The 25,568-nt window shown below is 36.5% G+C and overlaps 1 protein-coding gene across 2 annotated transcripts in view; it reads right to left on the reverse strand.

Moving 5' to 3' along the window:
* Nucleotides 1–25,568, reverse strand: part of SIAH1 (siah E3 ubiquitin protein ligase 1) — a 73,797-nt gene that overhangs the window by 44,098 nt on the left and 4,131 nt on the right. The window contains exon 2 of one of the 2 annotated variants that reach the window (XM_082489579.1): nucleotides 4,182–4,257. The exons of the other annotated variant lie outside the window; for it this stretch is intronic. The gene's annotated coding sequence lies outside the window, so the exon portion shown is untranslated. The remainder of the gene's footprint in view (nucleotides 1–4,181; nucleotides 4,258–25,568) is intronic. 2 annotated transcript variants of the gene reach the window in all.

A 25,568-nucleotide genomic window follows, 5' to 3' on the forward strand; every position in this document is an offset into this window, starting at 1 on the left:
ATGCCCCAATAATGAAGTCCCAAAAACCAGGGGAAGTAGGATAGAAGACGCCTAATACGAACTGCATACCTAATAAGGATGTAAAGGTGCTTAATTAAACTTTAAGTAACACTTTCCACAATCAGAAAACTTTAGAAAATTAATCTTTATAACCTTTAAGATATTGGCATATCATAATTTTACAAATTGAAATGCAACTCTTTGATTTCCTTGGTACAAGGGGCTACAAAATTGCAAGGAATCAAGATGAAAAATTGACTCCAGTGGTTTGTGCTCAAAGCCAGAGAAGCTTAATACAGGCTGTAGTGCATATGTTCAGCTAGACCTCTCCCCATCTCCTTATTCCCCCCAAAAGGCTTTTATTACATATGGGAACAGCTTCCCATGTTGTTTATAAATTGCAAAATGAACATGACTTGACCATGCAACTTAAATTCAATCAAGAAGGCCCATCACTTTGAAGTTACAGCTACATTATAGTGGTAAGGACTTAAATTTGTTCAGTAACTAATCAACAATATCAATGTCCTTTGTGGTTACAAAGGTTTTTGCTTATAGACAAAAACATAAATATTATGATCATCAAGGGATATTTTCTTCATGGATTCAGGACAGTGTTGCTGTTGTTATTTTATTGTTATATTTCTGTAAAGTGATTCCTGAAATGTTTTTGTACACCTCTACTACAGATCCTATGATTATTACACTGCAGCAGCATTCTGCATGTGAACTTGAATTTAATTCTTTCTTAAGATACTTAGTATTAAAGGGCACTTACTGGGTCTCAGTTAGTTGGATTGATGTAAATTTTATCTCAGAAGAGTAATGCAAACAAAGTATTCAAACCTCCAGACACCTATTGCAGTGCATTGGAGAGAGGCCAGTTTTCACTCACAATGTTCTTTGACTAAATTGAATCCAGATGTTTACAAGGAATAAAATATTAACAAATGTCTCCCAAGGGCAGCCAATCGTTACTGAGTGCTTTAATAACCTAAGCCAAAAATTCTTTAAGGTGACAGCTAACCTTTAGCCAGAAAGATACTTTTCCTTACTTTACTTCATATTTTTAATAATGCAGGGTGTATTATCCTAATTTAATTCCAGCCTGTCATCTACAAAATACTTATCTGGGATAATTCTGAAAAAGCTGTACAACAAACCATTTGTGAAAGCAGTAATAACTTAGTTCTAAACATATGGTTCCAATTTTTTTTTCTATAAACGTAAGTTACTTGTAGTTTTATTTTTGTAACACAAATCAGATATATTTGAGAGACCTAGACATAAAAGAAAAGCTGTATTTACATTTTATAACTGTTTCAATAGTCCACCATTTTGTCCCTATAACAATACAGTACTATTTAACAATATTCCAGTTCTTGAAGATTAAGTTCATAGAGAGGCTATTATTTAACAGGAATTTCCTGGGAAGACATTTCATCTTTACATTTTCAGGGAAAATTACTTAACACTGTCTAAACAAACACATAGTTTATTTGTATCTGCAGCTGGTAGACATACAAATCTAAATTCTACATTTCATAGAAGTCAGTGTGAAGTTGACCTGTGAGGACTCAATAGCATGTCAAGAAACTAAGCTGCATCTTTAATATGTTCAAGCATACAGCAAGGTAGTCCAAGATTCTCATTTAACATTTCAACTTCCTTCTTGAGTAGTTTGGCCTAATTTGCTTCATTAGGAACTTGCAATATGCAAGAAGTAAAGTTATGGTCCGTTTTAGTACTAAAAAGTATTTTGATAATTAAAAATGTATCCTAAATTTTCTTTTTTTTTTTTAATTTATTTTTTTTTCACTTTCTTAACTGTGCTTACCAACTTGTATCTCCCTGGTCCTAATACAAGCCAGCTTCCTTTCTTTGAAGGTTAAGGATGCCTATTCCTCTCATATCCAGAAGTCTTATCCTGAAGTGCCACTAAATGTTTAGTCAGGAAAATTCCTCCATTACTAAGACTCTCCAGGCACAGATTTCTTTCTTTGTCAAAACTAATCTCTGACAAAGCTTGTCCCCCTTCCCTGCTCCAGCTGTTTCAACTATTTTGCATGCAGTGAATCTCCAGCCTCCTGATTTACCAGACATATTTACCACATCAGAGTGGTAAAACATGGCTGTATCATGAGTAGAAACACGTCCCAGAGACTTTAAGAGAAAGTCAGCAGGAAAACTGTTTCCATTACACGTCTGTTAAAATGCAATATATGGATAGAAAAGCTGAAAATCTACATAAGGCATAGACATTTCTAAAGCATCATTATACATAAATGTTGTGAGGAGCTAATACTAAGTTCAAAGCATGCTCAAAACCATCAGATAACTGGAGAGTTTAACCATCCTATTTTATACTTCCCTAAAACAAGGGATGGAAATATGTGGGACATGTAAAAACTTTCAGTGCATTTGTCACGTGAAGAAACAATGGAACATGCAAAAATGCATCAGCTAAGACTCTTAAGTACTATTCACAGAGAAATACTTGTGGGACTTACCCACTAGACATGCAAAGACCAAGCCAACACAAACACAGATGGTGAAGCCCTTTTCAGACCCTATCCAGTGTCAAAGGCAGGAGAAAGTATCGAAAGAATTTTGCACCCTAAAAGTATGTGAGGAATCCAAATTCCTCGATCTGCTTTGCAACAACAGTTAAGCACACCAAAACAGACAATGCAAGAAGTAGACTTTCTGGTCTTGCTTTTTGGTTTGCTACTGAGGACTTCTTTCAGAACTGTAACAGGCTCACAAGGTTGCTTGCCCTTAGATATATCTAAGGCTACTACATGGCTACTATCTTATCTTCTACTTTACTTGAATTTCATATCAGTTACTGAAATGAGATACCAAGCATGTCAATAAAAAAAGTCCAGTGTTATACTGACATATGGAAGAGATGTCACAGAGTGGATTCTTTACATAGACTGGGTGGTGTTGGTGAAAATATTTTATATTTATATCATTTGGAGAACAAGATTTAGGCCTACATTTTCTTTTGAAGACAGACTCTTGATACTTACTAGCTGATAGAAAAGCAGTAGCTTCCAGGAATGTACTCAGACACTACAGAGACAACTGTAGTGCACAAATCTATGAAAATTGGATTACAGTTCACTCCTTCCAGGCCCTTCTCCTCACTTGAGGAACCTAGCCTATTAGTTTAAGGGGATTATGCACTCAGGTTCCCAATGTATTTCCATGGGAGCTTCTAATTATTTTAGACTTGTTGCAAAACTGTAGTGGGAAACAGATAGTACCACTCCTTTTAAATTGTAGCTATTTCCCCCTTTGCAATTATCAAATCTTGTTTCAAATACCATATCTTTTAAATAAAGTACCAGGATCTGCCCTATCATTTCTTTCTTGATAGTTTCACATTGTAATGCAATCAAAAAAAAGGTGCTTAGACCTTAGAGAACGAGGTGTCCATGACAAGCCTTGGTGTTTAATTAACCTTCATTCATATTTAGTTCCAGAATAATATTTATAGCATCTTTGAAATGTTTCACTTCAGAACTTAGATAATGGGCTGAGAGTTGCAAAGGAGCAGGATACTGACTATTATGTTTACGGTGTGCAAGTGCTACAGAATAAAAGTAACAGGATTGTAGCATAAACATACTTGCATTTTCACATATAAAAAATTTCCATAGCTACACAGAACTGAAAACACATAATAAATAATAATAAGGGGAAAGCAGGCAATTTCTGACTTCACTAGTAATGGCACTCATCTCCATATGAAAGACAAAGAGTAGTTGAAATTAAAACATTCACTGATGAACTGAAATCTGTGCTTTTTCTGAGTCACATTATATAACATTTTTATCTTTTGTTGATTCTGGATTTTTCTATATTTATGCAGGTGCTTTGGTAGGAAAAAGAGCTTATCTTTTTAGGCTGAAATATCTTATCCTCACCATTAATTAATGGTACCTTTTATCTTGAGGGAGCCAAGTGAAAAGACCTCATGATTTAGCTTTTCAGTGTAGGCAAGCACTTGCAGACATTAAACAAAACAAGCACAACAAACGGTCAAGTAATTTTAAATTAATCTATAAGGAACAGACAGTAAACAAAACTCCTAACCACTTCAGCGGTTCTTGGTCCCTCTAAATAAAAAAAAAAAAAAAAAAAGGAATCTAAAAAGTCTTCTTTGTTCATACCTTTCTTCTCGCTAGCTTCATTTTATCTCTCTTTTAGGATCTTCACAATCCTTTCTTCCCCTCTTGGGCTCTGTGGCTACATATATACAAATAAATAAAGTTAGCCAGAACCTAGTCTCTGACCCTGAGGACAAGTGGTATGCAGCCCAGCCTACATCTAGGACGGCTGAACTCCCATCTTTTGTGCACACACACACACACACACAGAGGGGCCCCCGTCTTCTCCCCAAGCCCAGTCCTGCCCTGTGCTACCCCCCAGCCATGCATTTACACTGCCTGGAGGAGCGCACTGCCTCAGGGAGCACACTAACAATTAAACAGCATGGATGACTAAGGGCCAGCACTTGAATCTGTGCCCTAGAGTCTGTCTTAGTTTGCCAATACATACTAGGAAATAATTCTTTTTCTTTCCCCCTGTAGCCAATCTTTTCCTTTCCATATTTCAGGAAATTTGCAGTCAGACATGGCATCCTCCTCCTGCGATGGAATTTTACTTCTGTGAAATGCTGGGAAAAGTCATAGCACCACTCAAAAAGCCACAGTTGGTAGCCTCCTACTTAGATTGTATTTGAAAACATGCTTGTAGCTGTAAACTTTTGCATTCCTTTTAGCTGGAACTCTTTTGGAGTCATTATTTTGCTTACTACTTCTTGGAGAGCATATTTTCCAGCTGTCACTAAGGAAAAATATCTGGAGGTTAGGCCATTTAGCAGTGTTTTCCTTACTACACAGAAACCAGGAAAAGAAAGCAAAGAAGTTATCAAAAAAGAGATGGCAGATTTGGGCATACACTTGCACGCAGATTAAATACAAAATGCTGATACCCCCAGAAAAATCAGCATTACCACTCAGAACGACCCTTAGCTTTAGATGAAAATTAAGAATACTAGATCAATTGGCTGTAAAACTCAAAATTCTGATTTCCACAATGGTTTGTAGTCTTTGCTGGGCCAGATCCTGAAACAACTGAACTGCTATGATTTGCTTAGGACCTATCAGCATATCGCCTTACGCTTTCACCTACCATTAGAGTGTCTGAATACTTTTTGTATACAAATTAGTAAGTCCAAAGCATATTTCATAAAATATTTTTCATGTCTCTTCCTTGTGAAATCAAATGTTTGAGAGACCTTTACTTAAATATAAAATTAATTTTTGTCAAAATAATTATTTGGTGCTGCCTGAGTTTTCTTGGGCTGAAGCTGGTATCCAGATTATATATGTAATTCCAACAGTAAGACTTTTTCCACGAAGAAGATTTTGCAGAAGTTCCCAAAGATGTTCTGTGTCTGGGTTTAATCTGCCCTAGAAGCATTTTTCTAAGCCACAACCACTTAAATGAAAAAACTTTATTCAAGACTGTGATCTACATTGTCCCATGGAATTGCAGCTGTTGTCTTAGCATTTCAGAGACTGAAATTCCATCTTCAGCGTAGCTGTGGTTTGATGTATTAACCACTGTGTCTTGTCACCAAATTAATGAAAAAACCTTGGAAGACAACGTGTTATGTAAATTTAATCCACGTAACAGCAGCATTATTTAGCCCAATGTTACCACTGGAGAAATCGATATTTCACTAAGTGTGACTGCCACAATATATGACGTTCTGAACTTTGTTTAGAAACAATCTGAACAGTCCCAACAGTTACATAAGACAAGAGTTAGAGACATGATAATGAACAACTCAAGCACAGGACTGATGACAGGAGACACATCTAGAGAATATGCTTAATGTGTACAGTCCTCTTGAGAAGGAAATTATGCTGATAAATAGCAACCACACAAGAGGCAAACTTCCTGTTTGTAATAGTATAGCTGTCACAGGGGAAGAATAAACGTCACAAGCAGTTTGAACTTAAAATAAAAAAATATGTTAAACAGAAGAGGAAACAAGTTCAGATGCAAATACCTCTACACAGTGCTTCACAGCCTAAACAAAGAATGTTGCTTTAAGGTCTAAGCAAATCACTGGAACTTATCTGCAAAGTTATCCCAGATGGTCCTTCTTGGCTTGACACCACAGTAGCTGCCTCAATGACAGGAGCGATAAAACTCAGTCATTGTGTTAAGATAACTAGGCAGCTAAGGGGGTATATCACCATTTGGAAATTCCCTGGAGAATTCCAATGAGCCAGTCAAATGTCAGATATTATCAGTGTCTAAAAGACACCAGCATACCCTCTTACAGATGTGCTGGGATGAGTGTAGGGGCTTCCTGGGAGACAGGAAATGGAATTCATCCTAGAACCCCAAACAAATAAGTAAGAGGTGGTTACAGAAAAAGCCTTATTTTCAGAATATGCATCTTTGTTGGTGGTCCTTTATAAATAAGGCCTCATAACCAGAAACAAAGACTCATTCAGTATGAGAATAACTCAAGAAACGCACTCTAGAACTACTACATTCAGAGAGGAAGCAAAAATTCTGCCAAATTTTGACCAATAAATAACACCCTATTTGCCTAAACAAGCACTTGAAATAGGTATAAAAAAAGCTCCTTAGCATTAAATTTTAATGTCTGTGACCCCTGACTTTCCTCAGATCTTCCTCTTCTGCCTGCTACCATTTCTCATTGCATTAATTTTGTATTAACTCATAAGCTCCTCTAAGGCATGTTCTGTTCATATCACACTATTTAGCTCCCAGTAGGATGTTATGGATAAATTTTGGTGTACTCTAGAAACACACTGGAATCTCACCACATAGTGATCACATGAGTATTCCCTAGTCGTGAACAGACTGGTAATAAATATCAGCTTTATCCAATCATCTAGCAAGAATTTTAGAGCCTTTACAAAATTTCATAAGGACAGAATTATGCAATTCTTATGTATCATTACAATGAGCTGGTGATTATTTATATGAGTACTACTTAAAGAAAACTGTGTAAATGCATATTGAGGGAGAACTAATATCTAATATCGAGATTATGTGGTAGAAGGAACAACTCCAGAACTTTCAGCTTTCAAAAAATCAAAATGTTTAGAAATAGCAGAATTATCATCCTGTATTTGCTACCACCTTATCATTTAGTATGTTGTGTTTTGAATTTCAAAACTTAAAAAGCTAAACTGGAGCTACTTCACCAAAGCTGAATTTGTCCAAGTGGAAGTTTTAAGATTTAATCCATAAAGAACTCTCTTTATGTATGAAAATTGTTCTTCTGTGAAGAACAACTTATTTGGTAGCATAAGGGAAAAAAATTTCCCAGTAAATTAAATACACCTTGGGAAAATTCTTTAAAAGGCTCCTTAACTGCACTTGCTTAGGCCCACATGTATTTTTTTAAATAGCATGTATTTGAAAGCCAATAGGAACAAGCTGTCTCTATAAATTTTACTTCTTAAGAATTAGCAACAAATACCTATTGAAAAGACAGTTTGTTTCCGATTTAGAAGTAGCATTTTAAAAAAAAAAAAAAAAAGATACTCTTACAAAAGCAAGCCAAAACAAAACTTGATTTCTTGTTCAGCCACTTTCAGAAAGTCTACAGAGCCAACACAGAAAAGGCTCTAAGTGTTAGAAAAGGTGTTTTTAATCCCTTTAATGAGGTAGCAGTAATTGCCTTTGGGTTCTCTTCCAATCAGCAATGTGCTAAGACTCTTGCTGCTCTACCAGGTAGCCTTGAAGCATACCCCTTCCACCTCCCAGGCCCTTAATTATCACCTCCTCCAGTGGCCACAACAATCCATTCTGATTTTCATTACACACTGTTGCAGAGTGGGATCCTCTTCTACAGACAGTGCCATATGGAACTAAAATGTTAACTCTAATTTAAGTGAGTTCTTTGGAGCCTTCAATGGGCACTTTAAAACATGCAAGATAGTAACCACTGCTACCGACAAAAGCTTACACAATCACCTGTAAATTTAGCAACATTTTCACACACCCAAAACAAAACAATTAACAACTATTCAGAAAAGGTAAATATATTCAGAGCCTTTAAGTCCATGGTACAAGCATAAATTCACTGATGTCTTCTATGCCCTGGCTGCACAAGCACAGGATTAGAAAAACAGTAGGTCAATTTTGGGTGAGTCAACTCTTGCTGCAGCTTTCTCTCACTCTAAACTATGCCAGTTACTTGCTCTGGGTGAAAATATTTTAAATAAGCCCATTCCTGTGAAATTTATCCTAGATACTTCTGTTAAGTCCTAAACATTTCTAAAGAGTAAGAAGTGCATGCTAAATCCTATTTCAAAATAAAGCAAATCAGTTTAAATACCTACATTGAGAACGCTATGGATAGTGCTAACTAGATCTGAACTTTTCTAGAATACAGAGATCTTTGAAATAAATTTTGACATTTGTCTCAGAAATCAGAATATTTGCGTTTTGGAGCTGCCGCTGCAGTGTATTAACTGGAGAAACTATGTCCAGCTCTGCAACCCTACACACTGACCTTTTCAGTAAAGAAATAATACAGAAAGTATTAAACCATACTGAACTAGCCAAGAATTGCACAGAAGCATATTCAGAAACTCACAATTTTTGTCAGCTCTGACAACCAAGTACCGTGCAAGTTCCTTGACCAGATTCAAAACCTGATATGCAATCTAGCCCTGTCAGGGAGTTCTCTCCTTCCTCATGCTAGGATTGTGACTTTAAACAAAACTACATAGCTGAGTTATGCTCCCACATCATCATTTACAAATAAACTTTTAATTGACTTTTTGTAAATTTATTTTCAAAACTTTTCTGTTTATTTGTATGTATTCTTAATCCCTCAGATAAGTACAGTAGTCAGATTATATCCATTTACATAATTATTCATAATTAGCAGGGCTATCTGTGTACTACTTGTTATCTAGGACTTTCTGTTGATTATGTATACGCTACAAAGCAGATCTCAAAAATAGAAGCTTCCATTTAATCTCCTCTACATTACACAGAAATATTTGGCACTTGTTCATAATACATTAGCTTCTAAGTAACATAATAATAGAGCTAGCTGTCTGACTCAGGGCTATTTCTGAAGCTGCTAATTTGATTTTTTTCCAATAAACAGAAAACTTTCCCCATTATATATACCATTATGTGGCTTTTCTGCTTGCAATGAATTATCCCAGATTGCTACATAACTAGATAATCTGATAAGACAAATTCTGTTTGTTTCAAATAACCTTCATTCAAAGCATCCACTACAAACAATGATGAATGTAAAGTGAGGATATAATGATTTTTTAATAAGCATGCCTTATATTTCTGATTTATTTATATGACAGTAATATATTTTAGGTATCAAAAGAGGAGGTGTGTATGCTCAGGGGGCTACACTAACACAAATCTATAGCATAGAAATGGCACATTGGTAGCCATGGTAAAGATGGGGGGAATTTTTTTTCATTTTATGCTTAAAGAGCCAGTCAAACAAAGCTGAGGGCTTTTAAAGGGTAAAAAGTGGGAGCTCTCTTGTCCAGTGAGTGAATGGAAATTTATTTGGCAATTCAAAATTTCAGATTTAGGTTTTGGTTTCATTATTAGTCATTGCAGACTCTTTCAGAACGTGAAAGTCTGAATTTAAAATTGAATTCACACAACTTTATTTACAATGGTTTTTACTGTAAGAACTGGATTAGCAATCATACACAATTTAGTGAATACACTGCTGTACAACAGACTTGACCCAACACTTCTTTCAATTAAAAGCTCTGAAATTAACAGGGATTTTGCTAGTGAGGATGTAACTTTACCTCCCATCCCTGCCCCCAAATTGTCAAAGATCAAATAACCCTGGAGTTAGTAGTTCATTAAGTAACATAAGACTGCATAAACAGAATGTTTGATTTGGTTCCAGTTTCTCATAGATGAAACACTAGGGCTGCTTAGTGGAGATTAGCCAGACTGTGTACAATGATGCATATTTTGCATTTTAGGTAGCCACAAATCAAGGATGTGCAGTTTCTCATAAAAGATTTAACTTTTGTTAATAACCTCTAAACATACTTCCTGATTTATATTCAGCTGATATTAAGAATGCATTTGCATTTCAATAATAAAATCCAAAAGAATCTGAGAATTTACTTCAATTGTTGATGCCACATCTCAGATTTTGTTTGCTACAGCCAAACTATCGGCTTTTCAAAATATGAATCTGAGCAATTCCTGCCAGAGTTTTAACGTTATTTTTGTCAACCCCTTAGGGAGTTGACAGAAGTTGATTCAGAACGACAGTAATTTTCTGGTCATTCAAATCCAAACCAAACATCATCACTTAGTGAATCTGAGACATAAATTAAATTATTATGATACTGTGTTTAATCCAATAATCATCTCCTAGGGTGTCAGAGAACCCACTAGATAAAAACAGCAGTCCCTCCAATTACACCTCAAGGTTTGGGCACAATCCAGATATTGGAAAGTCGTCAAAAAGTGATCCATAATTTGTGTAATGAAACAGCAGAGGCAATGGTGACAATACTAGTGGCAGCAGAGAAACAATGGAAAGAGTAAGACTTGAGAAAGAATTTTCCTATAGTGAGCACTTTCCATCAGAAACCTTTCCTTGTTAATATTGCTGGCACAGAGTCCAATTCCTGAAGATAGTGGGTTAACAATGCATAAGCATATGGCAACTCATATTTGTGCAACAGTTATGAAGCTTTCAGTACTGCTGTCAATACTGCTACTTTTGTGAATAAGACGACGACTTTGGCAATCACATTTAGAATTAGTTATTCTCTATAACAATTTAAAGAAGTAATATTTAAATAAATACATTTCTTTGCTTCACCTTTCACATCTGCTTTCATCGAAGGAAAGCAACTAATGACTGCTACATGCATCATAATAGCAGATTTCATGGGATCTCAGAGAAGTAATTCTGAATTCTGCCTTCTGAAATAGTAGTGTCACCTCTTCACCACCAAAGTTATTTTCAGAAGGACCAATCCTCTGCAACTACAGCTGCCAATGATGGGAGACGCGTATGTAACTTTAGCTCTTTCCAAGTCACCAGCTCCTAACTGTTGAGTGCCCAGAGGTACACCAAATTTGTAATAAGCAGGAAACATTTTTCTTGCTGGGCATGAAGAATCAGTGGGGCAGTTCAGGGACAGGAGGGGAAAGCATATTAGATTGCCTACTTCCAACTCCCAAGGAGACTTCATCAACACATTTTTCCTACAGTTCAGTCTTTCGTTCTATCAACTGAAAGATAAAATAGTAATATAAACATTTATGTCACCTCATGCTGCATGAGTCCTCATCTTGACCCTAAGGACCCTAAATATAAATTTGCACAGACAGGCCACAAAGCAATGTAGGACCTGGATTGCAACACATAAAATACCACCTATCAGCCGCTCTAGAATTTTCAGCCCAGCTAACACTGAGACGCATATATTTCTGTAAGGACAGAAACATGCAGAGAGTAATCAAGCATCTGGAGATGGGTAGTGTACGTTATGAAGAGAGTTGAAGAATAATAGATGGAAGTTTCTTGTTAAAGCAAGAAGAATGCATGCCTCTAGGCTGCAATAAAGAGCAAGACATCCCAATTCCCATTGTCCTTAAGTAACCACTGCAGTCATCTCCACAGACAACATCTTTGTGGCATTAATATCATGCTGTTATTCAGGCCTTCCTCTCCCAAGTACACAGACTAAACCTTCTAGTTGCAGGTTTGGTCACCTATGCTTTCATATATATAGGTCATATAAGAAAAACAAAACTCTCAGAAAACGCTTATTTGTGTTAAGGCCTCCAAGAAATGCTTAGTTGGTGTAATGCAATTTCTTCAATGTTGTATCAACAAGAATTCTGCTAATAAAAGACAAAATTGCCCTTATGGTATGAAAAAAAAATTCTTATAAATTATTCATTATTTGATAAAAAAGAGGTGCTCCATATACAGAAAGATCAGGTCAAGAATCTCTTGTACAAGTTTTTTTGGTTTTTTTTTTTTTTTAAGAATTAGGGTACCATTATTTCAGTAATTGTGTAGAAATCTGGAAGCAGTTTTTGTTGTAGAAAATGCCTTATGAAAAAGGTCCTTTCAGGCTGGGAAGGCAGTGCTGGATTATAAACCACATTATGCAAGCCTGCTGCTCCAGCAGCCAAAACCCTGCCCCATCAATTGCATAACCAGCTCCAAGGGAGATCTGAGCCCTGCTCCTTTAGGAAGGAGCCTCGATGGAAATTCAGCAAGTTACAAGCCTTCTCCAGGCAATAAACAAGGCATTTACTGTCACTTGGTATTTACTGGAGCAATTGTGCACAATTTGATCCTCCCCCCCCCCATTTCACAGTGTAAACAAAGAAACAACTTACAAAAAAAATAACACTAGGCAGACTGTCTCATGTTGACACCATTCTGATCTGGGAATCATATTGCCCCTTTGAAACGCTGAACAAGCCTGTAGGCTGCTGGTACAATTCTGAAAGGAAGTGGGAGAGGCAAAAGCAAAACAAGATGCTCTGCAATGGAATGCACTGAAGAAAACCAAATATTTCAACCGATATTTAAATTCCTTAGGTGTGGGACAAGATCTGCTGATCTCACCCTTAACAACTGAAACCACTACGAAACTCATAGGGCTGATTTATATAGATATTTAAAAAAATATCTTGCTTCACTACAGATCAAGAGACACCTTAACTATTCAGTTACCATGTTTTTGCTGTGCTATTCTTTTATTACAGGGCATGCCAAACCATTTTGCCAGGTTTGTACAGGTGAAAATAACAGCACAACTTTCATTTCCTATGTACATCGGCACTGAGTCTTGATCTGTATTAATATTATTCTTCCTGTATTGTTAGTATTGCATTACTAAAGCCTTCTGCATGCATATTGTTCTCATCTTTACTTGCCTATGAACTGATTTAACATGCAGGACACCACACTTGCTTTTCTATTACAGTAAAAGGTGAAAAGAAAGATACAAAGTCTATCTGAGTCTTGATACCCCACTGGGCAGGTGTGGTCAAGGGATGACATTTTCTATTGCCAAAACCACATGAAGGACTGATATGAATATTGTTGTTTATCCTCCTCTTTATTTCGTCTTCCCTTGTCCTTCCAATCTCATTCAGCTTGGAAAAGATGACTAGAGGTTTCACCCAGACACCAGGCTGGAATTAAGATCAGCAAGCGTCGGAACAGACAGGTAAAGTTTGTTTAGATTTAGTTTTGCATGTCATTTGGTTTTACCCCTGATTTAAAAACCAGAATTCTTATGGCTGGCACTACATTTTTTCTAAATACCACATTTGTTGATTACTGATTAGGGTAAAGAATTTTTGTAGAACAGCATGTAAATTTACATTTTTCCCTACAGCAGCAGCTTTTCAAACAATATATCCTGGAAAAAAATTGTTATTCATGAAATATATTGTTTTATCAATCATTTTCCTGCAAAGCATTCAGCAGAACTGAAAGACCTGAAAAAGGCCTGAGTTACTTTTCCTTTATAGATTCATAGAAACTGAAGTATAGCAAAAATAATACCCATGTTTGAAGAAAGCAGCTGCACAGTCACCTAAAAGAAAAATTTACTCACCATTCTTACACCATTACGTGTCACATTTGACTTGAAAAAATTAGCCACTGTGCTAAAAATCTAGCCCAATATTTCTAAGTCTCTATAAGCAATTAACTCTAGAAAGCAAAGAAGTGTTGCAGTTTGCAATAGAGAACACAGCAATTAAAGATGTGTGCACTAACAGGAAACATTGAAAGAAAGGCCTTTTGAGATTTCAGTTTCTAGGATTCCTTAGATATGATTCATCAGATTAAATGGATGAAGTTCATAGTCAGCACGAATTCCCCTCTCCCCCTTAAATCAGATTGCACAACACAAGTGATTGAGCAATATATCCTAGCTACCTTTAAGGTACATTCAATTATTCTGGCCATAGCTCAATGTGGACTTTATTATAAATAACTAGATAACCAAATCACAGAATGGTCAGGGTTGGAAGGGACCTCTGGAGATCATCTAGTCCAACCCCTCTACCAGGGCAGCAGCTCACCTACAGCAAGTTGCACAGGACAGCGTCCAGGCGGGTTTTGAATGTCTCCACAGTGGGAGACTCCACAACCTCTCTGGGCAGCCTGTTCCAGTGCTCTGCCACCCTCAAAGTAAAGAAGTTCCTCCTCATGTTAAGATGGAACTTCCTATGTTCAAGTTTGTTCTTGTTGCCTCTTGTCCTATCACTGGGCACCCTCCCTTTAAAGTATTTGTAAGCATTAATAAGATCCCCCCTCAATCTTCTTTTCTCTAGACTAAAAAGACCCAAGTCCCTCAGTCTTTCCTCATAAGAGAGATGTTCTAATCCCCCCCTAATCATCTTTGTAGCCCTTTGCTGGACCCTCTCCAGCAGACCCCTGTCTTTCTTGAACTGGGGAGCCCAGAACTGGACACAGTACTCCAGATGAGGCCTCACAAGGGCAGAGTAGAGGGGGAGGATGACCTCCCTTGGCATGCTGGCCACACTCTTCTTGATGCACCCCAGGATGCCATTGGCCTTCTTGGCCACCAGGGCACATTGCTGGCTCATGGTCATCCTGTTGTCCACCAGGACTCCCAGGTCCCTTTCCACAGAGCTGCTCTCCAGGAGGTCAGCCCCCAACCTGTACTTATGTATGGGGTTATTCCTCCCCAGGTGGAGTACCCTGAACTTGCTCTTGTTGAATTTCATAAGGTTTCTCTCTGCCCAGCTCTCCAGCCTGTCCAGGTCATGCTGTAAGGTGGTAAAGCTTTCCGGCGTGTCAGCCACTCCTCCCAGTTTTGTGTCACCAGCAAACTTGCTGATGGTATACTCTATCCCTTCATCCATGTAACTGATGAATATATTGACCAGGACTGGACCCTGTACTGAATGAAATGAAAAGATAAAAAATATAATGTGAGATACATTAACAGGAACGTTATTCCACATAATACACAATACACAAGTTAGCTACAAGAACTATCAAGTGTCATTACTGAGCATCTACATGCAAACCAGCTCTGAGTAGGTAACTTTTTCCCCTTCACAATTAATTTTTCTATTAAATTAATAATCATTAATCACAGCCTGATGATCTTATTGTGAGCATACAGAGGACTCCCTTTATTTTGCTGCTTTATTAAGATGACTACTTCACTCTCATGTCTTCCTGATTGCTTAAAAATCCAGCTGCTTTGCTTTGAGATGTTAAAGTCTCCCTGAAAGACCATTTTGGCCACACATGTTCCTGTAGCATCCTAAAAGTCATGTTATGCACTGATGAAATTAAGTAATGCATGATTGGTTGAACAGAGCTTAGGAAATGAAGGCCTTTTCAGCTATCACCTTCGCATTTACATTGTTTTCTAACTAGTTACTGTGCTTGAATCTATGCCAAAACACACCCCCTTAGCTAAGCATCAGTTAAAACTTCAGTCAGTAATTTAGTCTAGTTGTGCAATCCCTTTTAACTCTGTCAAGCCAAATAAATATTGCTTTGACATTATAGATATCTTGAGTAACCAAAGTAAAACGTGTTCATAGTATATAAACCTGAACTGCTTTAAATTAAAAAAAAACAACCACCACCAAACTTTTGGTAGAAGGGTAGTGTTTCAAAAGCACTTATTTTCCTTTGAAATCAATGAGGAGGCAATTATATAAGAATTATAATTATATTAGGTTAAGAATTATATTATTATATAAAAATAAGGTCCACGGGTTGCTTATTTATGACATAGCCCAACTGTCCTGTACCTGTGGATATCTGCCCTAATGTATTTTTGTTTTCTGGGAATATAATAATTTGTATCAAAAATGTAATTTATATGTTACATAATATGAAAGAGTCAATAATATAATTCTTAACCTAATTGTCTCCATAAACTCAATTACATAGGCTGAGTTTAGTTTCCATCTAGGCACTTTCAGTGAAACAAAAGAAGTTACAGCTGCATCTACTTACATACAGGATTTGCTTAATCATTATAGTCCAGGTCAAACTCCCAAGACATATATTTAATAATAAAATAACTACATTATTAAGTGAGTGCAAATATATTTTTTTAAGCTTAAGTATGTTGGTAACAAAGTGTTCTCTGGCAGCGATTAAGGAGCAGTTTGAATTAGGAGCTTTTATCTATGAGTAATCTATAACCTAAAAGTAGGTAAGAGGAAGGATTTGTGAGGGCATCCTGCATGCATCTCACCGACTACTGCTTGTTTTGTTGCTAGTCTTCACAAAACCCTGACAGTGTCGGTTATCCATCCAGTTACATATACAGTATACCTTGACAAATAAGTCTGTGTAATTTATAGGGGAAAAGATTAGCAGGTAAGGCAACTGTATTTTACCCTGCATGTACCAGAGCATTTAATTTATTATCATATACAAATATATAAGTATATGATATATATACACATAAAAGAAATTATATATATAAAGTGTCCTATTTGGAACAGGGACAATACTAAAAGCAGGCTGACAATAGGTCTTTAAGCATAACTATCAACATTTGCAGGTTACCAGATGATTCTATCTTGAATGGTGCCATTTATACTTTTATAGGCAATCTAGACAGTTGGGCAAAATCTTTAGTGACAAAGTCTTTATAGGATGGAAAGATACATTAATGATGTTAAACACATGGTTTGAGGGTCATATAGAATATTAATATAATTGAGTGTATTACAATATATCTAGGAAGGAAGAAGAAAGGACACAAAAACATATTTGAGGTAGAAGCCATCCTAAAAAGCAGCAATTCACAGGAACACCTGAGGATCACTGTAACACAATTCAGCTCTTTGTGCAACCTTGTAATAAAAAGGGTCAGCAATAACTACATCAATCATTTTGTTAATGCAATAGTTCTTTACAATATTTTTTTACATATTTGTAAACAAAAATATCAAGTAGAAACGTAATACTTTGCATCTGTGTACATTTTTGGAAAGATAGCTTCTCTTTGATTCTGACATCTATACTTCAAGAATGAAAATATTTTGGAAAGCTTAAAGCACAGAGGCCCTAACAGTGACACAGGAGACAGGAGGCGAACAAAGCTCAACTTTGTCAGGGAAAATTTTGATAGGTGACAGTCACTAAGCATAGGTGACTAACACACTAAGAAAAGCGTTTCAGTTCTGCTGATAAACAGAAATGGATGCGAGAGAAAGTCAATATTACTATTTCCTACCAATGAGGTTCCATTATTTTTGATAAACATTTTTATCAGGGTAGGTGGCAGAAGAATGTCTCACCTACCCATTTACTTATTAATAGATGGGTCTGAATGGCATGCTTTCTCCTAATTCTCTGCTTGCAGCATTTAATCTCCCAGAATGCAAAAAGCTGGACGCTAGGACAACCACCCAAATTAATAGGTGAAATACAATTGCTTGTCATCTACATATCAGGCTATATAATCTACTGGCTGTTGGGCTATAAACTGTATGAAAGTAAAATATAACTATCTTTACTAACTACATAAGAAATGCAGACTAATTATGAACACAGCAGAATGCTAGTGGCTTCTGGAGAACCAGACACAGTGATTCTCTGAATAGCAAACTAAGTATTTAAAAATATATTACTTAATTACAATTAACTGCACATAATGAAGGAGCCGAAGGTGAAAAGCAAGTCAGAAATTTGCTTGGTATTCAACACGAATAATTAAGTTGTTATATCAAGGTATCATTTTGCCTCAGGATGTATGCCAAATGGTAGTACATATTCATACATAAAATAGCAATATATACCCTAAACCAACTTACAACATATGGATTAGATCTAATAAGCATTACATCCTTTTCTTCCCCATATGCATTAAGAATGTAACAGTATGGCCACGACTCCACCAGGCAAATCTTCTGCATTTAGTGGTAAAGAATATGCATATTGAATAAGGCCTAACACCAATGTCTCTATTATCATGTCCAAACAAAACTCACCAAGAAGTTGAAGTCAGTTATTAACAGTTTTCTCTTCCACTTGCAGTTTCAAGGCTGCAAAATTCAAGCCCTTTCATGCTTTCAGTGGATTTCTTTACATTTTGTAACAAGGCTAGCGTGATTAAGGTTATTCTGTTAAAATGTAATATTTTGCATAGTAAAATGCATGGCATACCATTTCCTATACACCTCAAATGTGGAGAACTATAGCTGTAATAGATTAAGATTTAGTGACATCACCAGCAAAATAAGGATATTTCCAAGATATATTTGCCTTTAATTCTCTGTGGAAATAAGAATTTACATATCGAAATTCTTGTAGTTATACATGAGGAATTGTCTTTCTCCTACCCCCCTCATCAAAGGGAGGCTTTGGAAAATCATCTCGGGGCCTGAGAGACAAGCTTGGAGTCTTATTTTTGCTTCAATAACAGTAAGATTTTGCAGTTACTGTGCTGATGCAGAATCTTGAATGCTAATTTACATATATACAGCTATAATATCTACCAATACAGAAGGATCCCTAAAGCTCCACTGTGTCTTATTTACTTAGATACATGAATATTCAAGGGCTCAATATAAGTATTTGAAGTTAAGCAGAAGTAAGTTACTGTAGGCTGAAAAAAAAATCATCTAAGAGTAATTTTTTTTTTTTTGCTTAGTACTTTATAAGCAGTAAACAACCACAGATCTTTAGATGGATGCCTTGATTCCATAAGTGAAATTCTATTCTTTTTTATTTTCTAATTCAATACCTTATGTTTGCCATTGAGTAGACAAACAGTGGGCCAAACAGAACTAATGTACAGTATCATCACAAACATCATCAGCCTCTCCAATAATACATTTATTGGAAAAAGTTCAGTCATTGAGACAATTTTTTCCAAATTTAAAAACAGCCAAACAAGCATGTAGCCCTATTAAGAGCAGCTGAATAAGACCTAGAGGACTGGGCAGCTGATCTATGATATTAAAGTCAAATTTTAGAGTATTTAATAGACTGTTAATGAAACTCACAAGGCTATATGCTTCCCAAATAGCAATTTCACTGTCATGTAGATGATTTCCAAAGATTGCCTTTGTGGGCAAGGTTTTTCTTTAATTTCTGACCTATTTTTTGAGAGAAAACACTTCCAGTAAATAGATTACAATGGGAGCAGAGCATCCTGGCTGTAACAATGAAACCTCATACTGACTTCCCAGGTACACATGCAGTCTTCTCCAGTGAACTCTTACATTTATCCTATAGATAAGCCAGCTGGGAAGGTTCTGCAGCACTACAATGAATGCCCTCTTCCAGACCACATGCTCCTTCAAAGACCATATGCCCTTTCTGACAGTCCCAGATTAACCCAGTTTGCGTGAACTCAAAACCACAAATGGCACTTTTATAGGCCATCTGAATAACTCAGAGCCCCCTTCCCTAAAAAAAAAAACCCAACATAAAACCAACACCAAAACCCAACACAACCTCAAACCAAAAAACAACCCCCAAAAAACCCAAACCTACTTACTCCCAAAAACACACTTCCCACCAAAACCCAAGACACCCCTCTTAAAAAAAAAAAAAAAAACAAACAACAAAAAAACCCAAACCATCCCACAAAACATTTTGGTTTGTCTTTTAAAAAGTATTACAGACTTTCATTGCATAGAGAAAGGAAGAGGGTTTTTTGAGGTGTGTTTTTGTTTTGTTTGGTCCAGGTGAAGCAGAAACAAGGGTGTGAATACTAAAAGGAGCTGCTTTATTAAATTAGTTAAAACAAAAACCGAAAATAGGGCACTTCCAAATTCAACCCAAACTGTAGACCAGTTATGACATCTCTAGAATTTAGAAGAACATGTTTGTCTGTAAGTCTTTTCTTCTTTAAATCCTCAACCAATTTTGTTTCATGAATGAATTAAGCGGTACATTCAAGATTCCATTTGCAAGTGCATTGGCTCTTGCAGCTTAATTACATGCCTCGCTAACTTCACACATGCAAGCATTTCTGCATGGTTGTTTCATATTAAACAATTCACAAGAAACAGAAAATATCACAAAACACGTCTCTAATCAGATATGTCATTGTACTATATATTATTTTTGTGTAATAGAAACTGTGCTAATAAATAGAAAGGCAGCTGGGAGAGAGCCTTTATGGTTAAACAGGCCATCATCTCTTTATCACTGGTTAAGCACAGGGGAATTCCTAAGGAGACAAACACTTGTAAGAAGCTTACCTCCCAACTGCCAGGCTAGGCAGATTAACGGTATTGTGAGTCACACCAAATCACCATAATTGTTACTTCACTTTTATGCAAGCATTTTGTTACTTGCTAGTTTTGTATTTTAAAACTACAACAACTTAAAAAAAAAAAAGTGCTTGTGTACCAAAGTTCAAATAAACATTTATGCTTTCTTTTGTATTCAACAGCAGTGAGAAAATGAGTTATGGTATAGGATGAACTAAGGGCCTGGAAACAACCAGCAAAACAAAAGCTCATGAAGGAGATGGGGAGTTTGTCAGGAAGCTCTTTCAGGCCAAGAGGACTCTGATTTCATATTTCATATTAACCTAAGATCAAAGCATCAGTACATTTAATGTGTCAAAGACAATGGCTATATGGCATACTTCACACTGGAAATGCTCTTACTGCTTTGGTAAAGCATCATCCTGTGCCAGGTTTAGACAAAAACAGACACTCTGAAGTACACTGAAGCTTCTGTGAAAGCATTTCAACATCAGCCTCTGCAATAAGATACTGAACTTGCTACTTGCTTTAATACCAGCAAGCAACAACAGAGCCTGATGCTCAGTACCTTAGGACTCGTAACTTATGGGCTCATTTATTTAAGCACCAAATACATGATGAACCCTCTAAAAACAATCTTTTCCTGCACCAACAATTGCAATGAAACCAGCACAACATTCCCAACATACTTTAAAATTCAGACTACTTGTTCCTATGCAGCTGCTGTAGCACAACCTGCTTCACATTTATGCCCCCACCTTTGAGTCTCTCTTCTTAGATCCCTTCGATCTTCATGACAGCAAGTTTAATAATGGTCAGAAATGAAATACATCCAGTAGTTTAGCAAATCCACAGTTTCATTACTGTGAAATCAGGCTCAAGAATCCCAAGAGTACAGTGCATCTTGCAGCAACCTGTAGCCACATTTGGGGCAGTTTACATGGAAATGCCGCACAGCCATGTGGTTGCAGTTGTGCATTCCTGTGGAATAAGACATACTGCTCCAGATGGTGCTAATGCTGTGGGACCTAAAGCACATTTACCTCCCACTGTAAATCCTCATCTGATCTTCCTTTCCTGAGGTAGTCACATTTTGGTGATACTATATGAATACAAAAGACGGGCTTTTCAAAAATCTAAGTGCTTAGGTGCTAAAGCCACACTTTCTAAAGTACCTGAATCACTGTGATCTTTCAGAGGTATTTATGTACTATACACTTCTGAAAATTCTGTAGAGCTCCTAAGTGCCCTGTAAAGCTCCTGAGTACCTTCCGGAACAAAAACTGCCCTGTTAAAAAGAGAGGCAGAAGCCAAAACTCCTGGACCACTATCCATTACAAGTGGATGAGTTGGAGGTAAGGAAATACTTGTTTATACCTTCACATTGTCCACAGAATTATTCTAGATTTAAAAAGCAAACTGGGAAAAACAAAAAAAAAAATGAGTGACAGCTAGATGAATATCATCCCTACTGAAAAGCAGAAGAGAGAAGGATAAGAAAACTGAGCTCAACTGGTTTGATTTCCTCAAATGCACATAATATTCCTTCTTAAAATTATTCAACAGGTTTATTATATTTAACAGTAAATCAGAATAGGGAAAGAAAATGTATAGTGCATTACCATCACTTAAAAAGTGTCTATATATGTTAGTAGGCAACAACTATATGTTATATATAGTGATGCAAATATTACATCTACTCTCCCCCCACCCCCCAATTTTGGAAATATTGTGAAGACAACACCCCCAACAGTACAAACTATTTTCTCTACAAGATTTTTTTCCTATTATTTTCCTTTATTACTGATTCAAACTTCAGGTTTTCCAAATTGCCTAAGCAGACCTCTTTCTGCAAAACCCTTGACTTTTTTGCACTTTAACTTCTCTATCCATCAATGGAAGCAACAATATGTACTTCTTAGTAATAATTCTTTAGAGATTACAGGCAGAGAATCCTCTGTCTATCCCAAGAATTATCATTAGTCTGTAAATATTTTGTTCTGCAGCACCTTCAAATGGATTTCTTTGGGAAAAATATATACAGAAAAAAGTTAATTCAAGTAAGTGTGCTAATTTATATCAGGGCTGACAGGTTTAACTAGCTTGGAGAGAAATATTACATCTAGCTAGTTTAAATGGTATTTAAGCACCTGAAGATATCAATGAGAATAATAAGTACCGAGAATCTTGCTATTTTTACTTTTAAATTAATTCTACTCTGAAACAGAGTTCTCATGGGGAATCAAACCAACACAACGGAAAAACAGATCTAACCAACCACCTGCTAGCTTATTTATAAATAAACCATAAACATCCACAATTTTTTTTCCACTAAAACATTATGATATACCTCACCATTTAAGATGCAGTAAGATGACTAAAGCAAACATCAAAATGGATTTGCATAGACATACAAAAATATCATATTAAAAAATTGTCCTTATAAATTAAGAGTTGGACGTATGTTTTTTCAAGTTCAAAATTCTGGCTTTCCATTACTGGTTTGGTTTCTTCCCCCCAATCACTCATCAATGCATTAGAATCAAATACAAAACATCATAGGCTTACACCAAAGCAATAACTTATGCAGATTGCTAAAACAACAAGAAACTGATAAAAAACAACAATCAAAATTACAAGATAACTAGAAAATTTAGAGGACCCCCCCAAACCTTATGTGAGAAAACAGCTATCAAACTCTTCATACGCCTGCATCACCCTCTCAGTTCTTTAAATTTTCAATTCAGAATACAGAGTCTTCATGACACAGCTTATCTTTTACTCTGAATTTGCAGGTCACATGGCATAGCAGAACCTTAATTCAGCTGGGTCTCTCAAGTATTTCCATAATACCAGTTACCAGTCATTCCAGTATATATTCTGTTCACCTGTGAGATAAATTACCTTGTCAGTGCATACCCTTGCTTTAGGAATCATAGGGGAGTGGGGTGTCACAGATGTCTTCAATATAGTGCTCGCAGAAAGCTTCAGGGAACAACAGGGTTGAAAAGGGAACACAGATAAGGTTGCAGGCCATCACAATGTGTGCCGTATTTTCTCTCCCTCAACTCTGTTAAGTGATGGCAAAATCATTCCTGCTCTTTTTTTCTGTTTTAGCAGGAAAGTCTTGGAAGCAGCTTTGCCTTTTTGCAAGTGCAGGGATTACAAATGTTGCCTTGATGAGCTGCATAGTGATAGGTCCTCATATTGACCTTCATACCCTCTAAAGCCAATACCTGCATAACATAAGAACCACACAGTATATATGCCATTTTTCCTTCTGAAATATGCACAACAGAAAATGTGCACCTATTTCCAACATTGTTCCGTAGCACAGAGTCTCAAATAAATTAGTAGAACAGACAATCCCTAGAAAGGCAATTAACTCAGATCAAATGTTAGAAAGTGTAAAATTTTAAGCACGTTAAACTTGTATTGTACAGTAGGATATGATTTAATATCCAGCTCCTTCCACAATTACAGTCTGTACAGAGACAGAGTGAGACAATAGCATTGTCTATAGCAGTTTATTAAGTTGTTACAACTCACAAACGCAATCTATTCTGAAAGATAAACACAGTTTTCAAATATACTGCCATATTTTCACTTGTGGAATAGAACTTGCTCTATATACCCACTCGGTGTATTTCAGACACTTCTGCTGAACACTGCTTATCATATTTCCCACCCTTCTACACAGTGATATCTGATCAGACCTTCTGCTCCATGTCTGCATTCACTTACCACAAGATAGCCTTAAGTGAGATTCTAACGGACAGACTTTGTGCTTGTTTCACCTGGCAAAAAAATGGAAAGAAACCTTTATAACTTCAACTTTTCATACTTTTTTTTTTAAATAGTTTTATAGCAAAGTATAGAACCATTCACTTTATTGTGTAAGGATGTCATCCTTTGGACTGGAAAGACCTTTTTAGATAGAACACCAGAAAACCTCTACTGTTTGTTTTGATACCAAACAAGGTACCTCCCTGCCCTACAGCTTGCCTTCTTTAATTTAGCTGAATTCATCTTGTGCGTGAGTGTTTCTGTATGTTTACAGCATCAGGAGATATTATCTTAATGAAAGTTTTTCAAAGTACACCTACCCTGTATTTTATAGGAGGAAAAGAATACGTGCATGCAACACTAATATATAATCCATAACCATCACAACTAAGTAGCGGTCCTAGTAACGAAAAGGTGTCACATATACTTTAGATGGGGAAAAAAAGATCTAGATTCTATTTCTGTCTCTGCCACAACAGCACTGACTAACAACTAGCAACTCTGCTAATTCTCCACTTCTCCTCCCAGCTTAGGGCTTATGAACAGACACACACAATTTAAGGCAGACTCCCATTACATCCTTCTTACTATGTATCACTCACAATTATGATACAAACAAAAGACAAGCAAGAGCCTATCAGTGAGGAAAGAAATAAAGGGCCATAACATTTTTACAGGAACATTACAAACTCATTTAAGCTGCTTTATTATTTGTATATAATTAAATATCATATTAAAAGAAATCCTAACCTCCCCTCCCAAATAGCTCCTCAAGCAGCAATTACATTCACCTCCTACCAGAAACATTTGAATAATGTCCCTGAAAGGCCCTGAGACTAAACCCACCAGATGGGATAGATGGAGATATTCTGGGCTTTTGCATGAATTATTTCAATCCATCATAATTTGGAAGACTCATAGCTGCTGTAATGCTGGAAAGCTTAATTTGATTTCCTTTTATAAAGTAGGGCTTTGATGGATGCTATAAAACAAAGGATAACCATCTAGCTACTGTATCTTTATCTTCTCTGCATTTTTGTTGACAGCAGAGAACTGAGGGCTCTGGCTCACAATCTACAGCAGTTTAAACCAATATGCCAGCTGCGACAACTGAGAAACCAACACACAGCAGCCCTGCAGTAGCAAGGGGAGCTGAAGCGAATCTCCTGCAAATAACATCGGTAATATTTTAGGCCACTACAACATATACTGCTTATGAATCAGGCCCCTAAATAATTTTTAGTCAAAATTAACACACTGAATGGTTTTAAAAAATAATAATTGTGTGCACACACTGAATCAGTAGAGACTCTGCAAATTAATTTCATGATCACACTAGCATTGTCTCAAACCATTTAATTTTTAGTGCTATCTCCTTACTCATTTACTCAAAAGTCAGCTTCTGGATCAACTCTGGAAGGGAAACAAGTTTGAACACTGTGAAGCTGAGTGTTGATGTTTCACATTAAATTACA

This window comes from Vanellus vanellus (assembly GCF_965231255.1).
Source record: "Vanellus vanellus genome assembly, chromosome: 12".
In the NCBI taxonomy this organism is placed as follows: Eukaryota; Metazoa; Chordata; class Aves; order Charadriiformes; family Charadriidae; genus Vanellus; species Vanellus vanellus.